General features: G+C 26.8%; 1 pseudogene; it reads left to right on the top strand.

Annotated features, from left to right (window-relative positions):
- The first annotated feature begins 242 nt into the window (after window positions 1-242).
- On the top strand, window positions 243-931 carry LOC104717463 (putative lipid-binding protein AIR1 pseudogene; annotated as a pseudogene).
- Window positions 932-9,119: the final 8,188 nt, after the last annotated feature.

Here is a 9,119-nt window from a genome sequence, read left to right as displayed (position 1 = left end):
AAGCTGTACACTCACACTTCGTTCCAAACTCTTTACTTCAGATCGCCAGCTAAAATAATCTAGGGGCTAGGGCTTTTCACATGGTCGGTACATACATATTCTTGATCATTTTGGTTTTACATACATAAATCATTATTATAATCCTAAGTTGCATTTGAATATATAGTCGCACTAATACAATCGTCTTACTCATTTGATTCTTTACTCAAACTACTCCACTTACCCTATAAATACCGACTCATACACCCTCGATATCTTCACCAATCTCAAGCATAAACAACACTCCGATCTTCATTCAAGGCTAAGCAAAATGGCTCTTAGAAACTCTCTCGCCATTTTCCTTGTCCTGAACATCCTCTTCTTCGCCTTAACCGAAGCCACCCGCTCCGGTTGTCCACCATCATTTTCTAACAAACCGAAGCCAACCCCAAGCAGCCCTCCTGCCATCGAGACATGCCCAAAAGATGCTTTGAAGCTCGGTGTTTGTGTTCAGGCGCTCAACCTGGTGAATGTGACATTAGGTGCTCCTCCGGTTAAGCCGTGTTGCAGCCTCATTGACGGTTTGGTTGATCTTGAAGCAGCAGTGTGTCTTTGTACCGCGCTTAAAGCCAGCATTCTCGGCATCAACATTAACCTTCCAATCAACCTCAGCTTGCTCCTCAATGTTTGCAGCAGAAAGGCTCCACGTGGCTTCCAATGCCCTTAATTTAAATTTTCTTAATCCTGAATTTGTTGGGTATGCATGAAATGTGCTCGAACGTTAAATTGTATTCCTTTCCTTTTTTTTTGTTTTTTTTTTGTGTTTTCTGTTTATTTGATTTGGTGCATGAAAAAAGAGAAAGATCCTCATCAAGAAATATGGGTTTGTGTTGTTGTAATTTATTTCATTTGTCTTGATAATAAAATAATGCTTTTGTTTAAGTGTTACAAACTATGTTTGCTCCGTTTTTAATCAAAACAATGTAGGGGAAAATAACTTTAATCGGGTCCGTGAGTATTGGATTTGTTCATGCACACGTGCATTTAGGATTATTCAGAGTAAATGAACTGTACTAATATTAAGAGGAATATACATACAAACACTAATCAGGGATTATTTAATTCTGCATCAGAAAGCCATGCATTGTTTATAGCAACTAGCAACACGTACGTGCGAGGAATGAGCTATATATAGAAAGATAATTATGATAAATAGTGAAAAGGTACTAAACTATAGTAATTAGTATTATCTTATTTAGAATAAGCTACGTACTCTGAACTTCTACATAGAAGTTACCAAAATGCGAATTATTTTCAGTTGGTACGCATCTTTGATTTTAAAGTCGGACCTCACAATAAGATCGACGGACTAAACCCAAAAGCCGATTAAACCTCAAACGAAGAGTAAATTAACGTTTTACCAAAAAAAAAAGAAAAAAAAAGAGTAAATTAACTTGAGCATATGAATGTTTTATATGTGAACTATATATACACATGTAGGGTAGGGAGTTTGGATTATGATTGTAGCATTTATACATATTGTTTGCTTTATAAGTTTCATAGTCAAAATCTATTAGTAATCAATAAATTGATTATTGTTTTTTATATAATATTTTAGGAGTCTCTTCAAGCTATAACCTCGCCAGAATTATAACACTAAGTTTGGTTCAGTTTGGTAAGATCAGTTTCAACCGATTGAATTAATTTTGGGTTAGGAAATTTCTGTTTGATATGGGTTAGCATATGTCAAACTATAACACTATATGAATTTCTGATTCAAAACCAATGAATAATTACTAGCTCTTTTAACCTGACGTGATTTGATTTGTGAATTAAATTTTATCAAAGTTTGGATCTAAATTATATCTTTCTTTCTGGTTTTCGAATTTCATTTTTTTTTTAGTTTTTAAAATTATTTTTCTTTCATATTTGAATTCTGACCTGTTGGGAACTAAGACTTATTTTCTTTCACCTTAAATTTCTGACCTGATGAGAATTCAAATGAACACCAATACTCTATTGAATATCTGAACTTACGTTGTGGGCGAGTTTGGGTTAATTATGATTTGTTAACGAATATTATGAAATGCGAAGCATGATTTTTTGGTAACAAGTAACATCTCTGAAAACCTAAGCATCATAATTTATTTTGTACTATCGTTTATGTGAATCAAATCGTTGCACATCCCATGAATTTCGGGTCAACTTTCACTCAAAAAGAAAAATATACAGAAAAAGTTCAACTTCGTTGTAACTTGATGATTGTTTTTGATCATTGATTTTCTAGGTTTTATATTGTACAGAAATATGTTTTAAAATTTATATTGTACGCATCTTTTTACTTATCTTCTATTAACTGAAAGAATTCATATGGAAACATTTGTTAATCTCCTATAACCATATGGTAACTTAAACATAAAAATAACTTTGCCTTTTGATAGGATTTTCTTAAGAGACAAGAAGACGATAATCACCATGCATTCACCACAACATATTACTTGGTTTAAACTATTTGAACCATACCAACTTTTTTCATTTTTCACTTCTTTTAGAACTACTATGTAGTTAACTAAAGAGAAATTCATTATTAGAAGAAAAAAGAATATAATTGACCAATCAATTGATCAATTTATTAAAAAAAGAATAATATGGCATGATGATTATCATATTGTTACTAGCCTGTCGAAGGAATAACTACATTCTCCATCTCTCCTATAGGCTGTAGCTAGCTACTACCCGTGAACCACATTTTGGCATGTAATTCGACCGTATTTTATAATCCAAATATGACAAGATAGACACCACTATACACGAAACAATAAGTTATTTATTCAGCAAAAGGATAAAATAGTAGGATCTCGCACATACATCTCATTCAATATAGAAACATATTATATCCGGAATAGAAATAACAACAATGATTTGATCGTTATTACAACTCAATATTGAATAAATTTTGATTTTAGTTCTTGCAATTATTTTTATAACAATCCATATTGGGCATGGCTGTCCTACCGTAGTTGCAACTTTCGCATATGTAAACTATATTGCATGAAAACAGAAATGGATATAAGACATTGAAAATTTCAAAAGTTAACGAAAACTATTTTTTTATGAAATTAGAACAATGATACGTTTTAGAAATGTATATCTATAACATTATATATATATATATATATATATATATACTAGATTAGGACTCGTGCTATAGCACAAATTGAAATTTCTTTTATATAATTTTTATATAAAATATAATTTATGTGATTGTTTGTAAAAAGTTGTTGTTAAAACATTATGCAAAAATCATATTTAGATGGACCGTGCTAGATCAGAGATTGAAATTTGTTTTGTTTGTTTTGTAATTTTTATTTAAAGCATCATATACGTGATTGTTTTATTTGTTTTAAAAGTGTTTTTTTTTCTTTTTTTGATGAAAAATTATGCTATTAAATCATATGTTGAATATGACTTATGGAAAGAACATATATTTTGTATAGATTTTGACCCGCGGTATACTACGAATTAATTTGATATAAAAAATTGTTTGTTAATTTTTTTTGAATTGTTTAGTGTTTAAAATTATATATTGTATTTTGATTGTTAATTCTACGATTTAACCCACAATAGACCGCATATTAACTTTTTGCTACAATATTAATTTAATCAACTTAATTAGATATGTCTATTAATTTAATATTTATATTATTAGCAAAATAATGAAATGATGTTTTACCCGTGTAGCAACGAATTAATGAAATTTTAGATTTATATTAGTATCTACTCAAACACGTAAAATCATATAACTCCGTCCTGTAATATTTTAACTTGCAGTACACCATGAATTTTTGTAGAGTTTCAGACGGTTTAGCATTGTAAACTGAGAAACGATTGTCATTTTTTTTTGTATGAATATGAGCGATGTATTTTGGTAAATTGAGATCTGAATAATTTATATTAAAAGTTTGAAAGGGTGTTAGGTAAGCTTTTATTTTGAACTGCACAATAAAATTTCAGAAATCACGATTAAATATGATTAATTGCCAAGATTTTATTTATTTTTACGCATAACCGTATATTTTTATGCCTAACAGTATATATGGTGTAACAATACATGGAATAATACAGATTTTATTTTTGTAAATTGTATAAATCATTGGGATATTCTCTTTAAGAGGATTCTTTATGATATTCTTAATTGTATTCATATAGCTTACGGATTGACCAATTAATCAATAACTTTTTTATGTAAACAACTTATATTTAATCTCTAACCTATTTTATAACCAACCTATAAATATTATATAGTCTACAAAAAAGTTTGTGTACTTCTGTAATATTATATAGGGGATATATATATCCTAAATAACCAAACATCAAACCATGATAAAGAAAAAATGTTTAATACAACAAGTAAATCTAAAACTATAAATATTACATAGTTTAACTAAAAGAAAAATATTAAAACTCTAAAATCCACAATTATAGGCTTTTAAATATCATATATTCTTGTATGTGTATCTTAAATTAAATTAGTTAGGTTTTTTAGGTACACAAGTATATACTATACGTATCATAAATCAAAATATTTTTAAATAATTTTTGTTAAAATTTTCCCTCGCATTCCCAAACGGAAATGAGAGTTTCTATCGTGTTTTCAAATAAAAAAATAGTGCTAATTAGAGCTTGTAAACATCTTTACGTGTTTACAAGAGTTTTTGTTTCTGAAATATTTTGGAAATAGAAAACAGACCTCAAAGTGAGTTTTTGAAACATCTCTACTGCCACCTTTCTTAATTTGCTTCACGTCTTCTATCGGCCGTGTATCCACCCTGATCTGATGGTGAGTATGCTACATTTGGAAGGTTTTAAAAGCTTCTTTACCGATCCTACAAACTTTGAATCACTTATACGGTGTCGACAATCACTTTTTGAAAAGTCACCCATTTTGAAATTGTTGTAATTCAAGTACGCTTAATTATGGAGTTTTTCCGGAATAGTTTACCAAAAAGATAAGTATATTTTAGCGATATAGATGACCAAATCAATTTTTTAAATCTTTCTGCATGCATCACCATAATTCCTGAAATCAAGGTGTTACAGTTTGGATTTTTTTTGTTCCAAACTATCAAATTGACCTTTTTATCTCAAATTTGTGTTTAACCATCTCATAAAGTGGGGCAAGTCTATACAATGAAAAAATACATTTGAGATATTTCTATATTTTAACCCAAAAAAAAAAAAAAAATCCAAACTAGTCTATCTGTTATACGTAATGATTTGATAGGTCGTCCCACCATTTGAGATTACTAAACGATTATCACATGAAGATGAAGTCATAAACTCTGTCTTTGTGTGAGATTATGTGTAGACTAAGTGTTGTTTTGGAAATAATGGTGATATAAATCTACCCCGTGACATAGAAATCTGTTGAAGGATAAGATATGTTCATATGGACAGCGTGAAGGATTAAAGAACAATAATTTCATTCTAGTCTTTATATGTGCTAAGTACATTGGCCGAGGGTGCCCAAAACACACTTGCAATGTACGTAATATATTTGCTTAATTATAACTTGGTCCTATACTAATTACACTCGGAATAATTGTTCTTTATTAAGGTAAGAACAGAAATGTTAAGGTAGCAATAGAAGTGTGATCAAGAGTGTATAGCTCAACTGGTAAAAATCTCATGCAAAAATTTAAAGGTTGTTAGTTCTAATGACTTTTGGAATTAGATCATTAACATGTTCTCGTTCTAAATAAAATAAAAATAATAAAAATATGTAATTTAAGAAAACAAAATAGAGTGATAGCTAATACGCGTAAATTATTGCAGGCCAACTAGTAAAGCACATAGAACAACAAATTCGAAATCAATTCTTAGCTCTTCAGCAGATGGGAGACCAAAGGTACGACGAGGGCTTGCTCTTATGGTTGAGTACTAGGCTGTGATTTGTGGTTTTCTTTTTTTTTTTTCTATCTAAATCTTTAGCTTTTGTAATCAAATATACGCTGCACTAGTTTTACCAACGTTATTTTTTCTTTGAATCTAATTTAACATTATATTCAAAAAAATATACGCGTAAATTATTAAAGGTTGGCCTTAGTCTAAAAGGATGTTTGGAAATTCAGCATAAAACCTCTATATTATATAAAAATAATAATAATAATAATAATAATAATAATAATAATAATAATAATAATAATAATAATAATAATAATAATAATAATAATAATAATAATAATAATAATAATAATAATAATAAGTAGTTATGTATTCTAATTAGAAAATTGCTCATGTTTTGAAATAGCCACATGATATATGTCTAATTAAGGCTTTAGATGGTAATTTATCTCATAAATAGCAAGAAAGAAACATGATGACAAGTATTATGCTTCAAAACAATTAAGTTTTTTTTTTAAAATAATAATAATAAAAAAGAAGGTACTTCAAGCAAGTCGTGTCATTTGGGTATGGATATTTGGATATCCTACTATATTAATTGAGAAGTACAAATCCTACTATATTAATTGAGAAGTACAAATATAAAACTAACCTTAAAATGTGTAAAAAATTACATTCAATTGCCATTAGAAAAAATTAATTAAGCTTAATTAACTAATTTAAATAAATATAATTAAATTAAAAATAAAAAACATTCACATATCAAATATTAAAAAATCTAAAAAAATCTAAAATAATATTTTCTCTCTCTAATAAATTATGGACGAAATTACTAATTATTTTTTTAAAAAATATATATTAACCAATCTGAATTTTAAAAACTAAGATTTTATATCCAAGTATACAATACAATTATTTTTAATAACTAAATTCGAAGATTTTGTTAAGATTTCAAATTATGATTCTCCTATCATTGTTATTTTATTTTATTTACAAATTGTTTAGAACTTTCATATAATACTTATAATTAATAAAATGCATATTTTTCTGCATATGTTGTGATTTGAATTTTTTAAACGAAGATATATTACTCAATGTATGAAAATATGTGTTTTAATTTCCACATTGGCGGGTTGGTAAAATTAAATTTATATAGATGATAAATTACTAATTTTTATTTACTCACAATTATAATATTAAAATTACTATTTTATATTTCACAAAATATGATGAAAATACAACAAATAAACAATATAAAACTGTAATAATACGTCAAAAATAAAATACTATAATATTCTAAAATAATAGTATTCAAATAGATTAATAAATTAACATAATGATTAAAACTAAATATTATCTCAAATAAAAAAAATTTAAAAAATAAAATAAAACAATAATTTTTATTATTATATTATAATTTTTTTTTAAAATGTTGACCCGTGCTTTAAGCACGGGATATATCCTAGTATAAAGTTATAAGGGTGATAACCAATTTGTGAGACTTTGCACAATTAATTTCTGAAATAAAACAGTATATTTGATTATACTTTTAATAATCGTGAAGGCCCATGTCACCAACTAAGTTGTTAATTAAAATTAGAACGATATATATACTCTTAGAGATTACCAGCTAACAATGATGAGTTGATGACAAGTAAGTTGTCCTTAATAATCAAACTATATCTATAAAAAGATATTAGTCAACTAATCCACTATTAAAGACAAACTAGATAATAACCCGCGCTGGTAGCGCGGGAAATTTTTTTATTTATTTTGTTATTTGTTAATATTATGTTTATGTTGTATCATTCATTTACATGTTATATAATATAGTACTATATGGTGAGTTTTGATTCATATTAAACTACTAATAGGTAGGCCTGAAAACTACTACCGATACCCGTATTCGACCCGTTTTTCGGTTTGTATCCGTCCCGAAAAAAGGTACCCGCAGCTTTAGGATCGAGTGAAGGGTATAATAATTATATTATCCGTGAATAATGATCGAGTATCAGATATTAATTTAATTTTTTAGCATCCCGTTACCCGTCTCATTACCCGTTTTATTACCCGACTCATAAATACACGTTAATATTTTGTAGAATAATGTTACCAGCGTGAGCAAATATTTATGTAATTTTGGATTTGTTTGTTACAAAATAATATAATAGAAAATATATTAATTTTATACATTTTATAAAATTATATATTTAATTTACTTAAGGTCATACTCTGATTTCGACCCGTAGTTGGTACTACTATTTTGGTTTGGTGCAATATCAAATTCGTTAATTATACATTCGGTAAAGCTAAAAAATCCAACAAAACATATATTGACCCGTGATTTAGTATTACAAATTGATGTGATCGTGTTTAGAGATCTTAATATACCAAATTTACAAATTGAAGTTATTGGAATAACATGTTATATATTAATTTTATAGGTGAAAATTACAATTAGGTTATGTATATTATCAACATTATACACTTAGTATTGTTTATATAGTGAATATTGTGTATAAACAATTAAGTTCTAGCCAATTAAATAGTTTGTTATTATTTTTTAAGATTTATGAAACAATAAATAGAGTTTTATTATTTTGTAAACAAATCTAAACTTTTCTTTTGTAAGTTATTTGAATAATTAAAATATAATAGCATTTTCGTAATATATCACATCAGAACTGATTAAATTTTTAACAACATAGCTTAAATAATTATATAGATATATTTTAAAAATATAAACAATGTTGTATCCTAATTTTAATATATATTTGTTATTATTAAATGATTTAGATATGTAAATATTTAATCTTAGTTTTATAAATAAATTTAAGTTTTATAGTTTTCTAAATAGTTTGTTATTATTTCCTAAGATTTTTGAAACAATAAATAGAATCTGTTTAATTTTATTACATAATTTCGAAATAATTTTATTATTATTTTATTAAATAATTTCGAAATTATTTTATTAATAATTTCTTGTAATCTAATAAATTAATAATTACTATTTTTTTGGATAATCATTTTCAGGTTACAACAAATTAATATTAAGATTCTGTTATTATATTTTGTATTAAAATACAGTGGCATTTTGTGTAATATTTTATATAGAGTAGGGTTATTTGTTTAAACGGTTTCTTAAATAAGTATATAGATTATTAATTAAACCTTCACATTTCTTTCCTAATGAAAACACTATAAATACCCACTAAACGCTTAACATTTCTCTCCAT

The sequence above is a fragment of the Camelina sativa genome, chromosome 2, assembly GCF_030686135.1.
Source record: "Camelina sativa cultivar CO46 ecotype springtype chromosome 2, ASM3068613v1".
NCBI lineage: Eukaryota > Viridiplantae > Streptophyta > Magnoliopsida > Brassicales > Brassicaceae > Camelina > Camelina sativa.
Note: the sequence above shows the minus strand (reverse complement) of the source record. Positions and strands in the feature narration are given on the sequence as shown.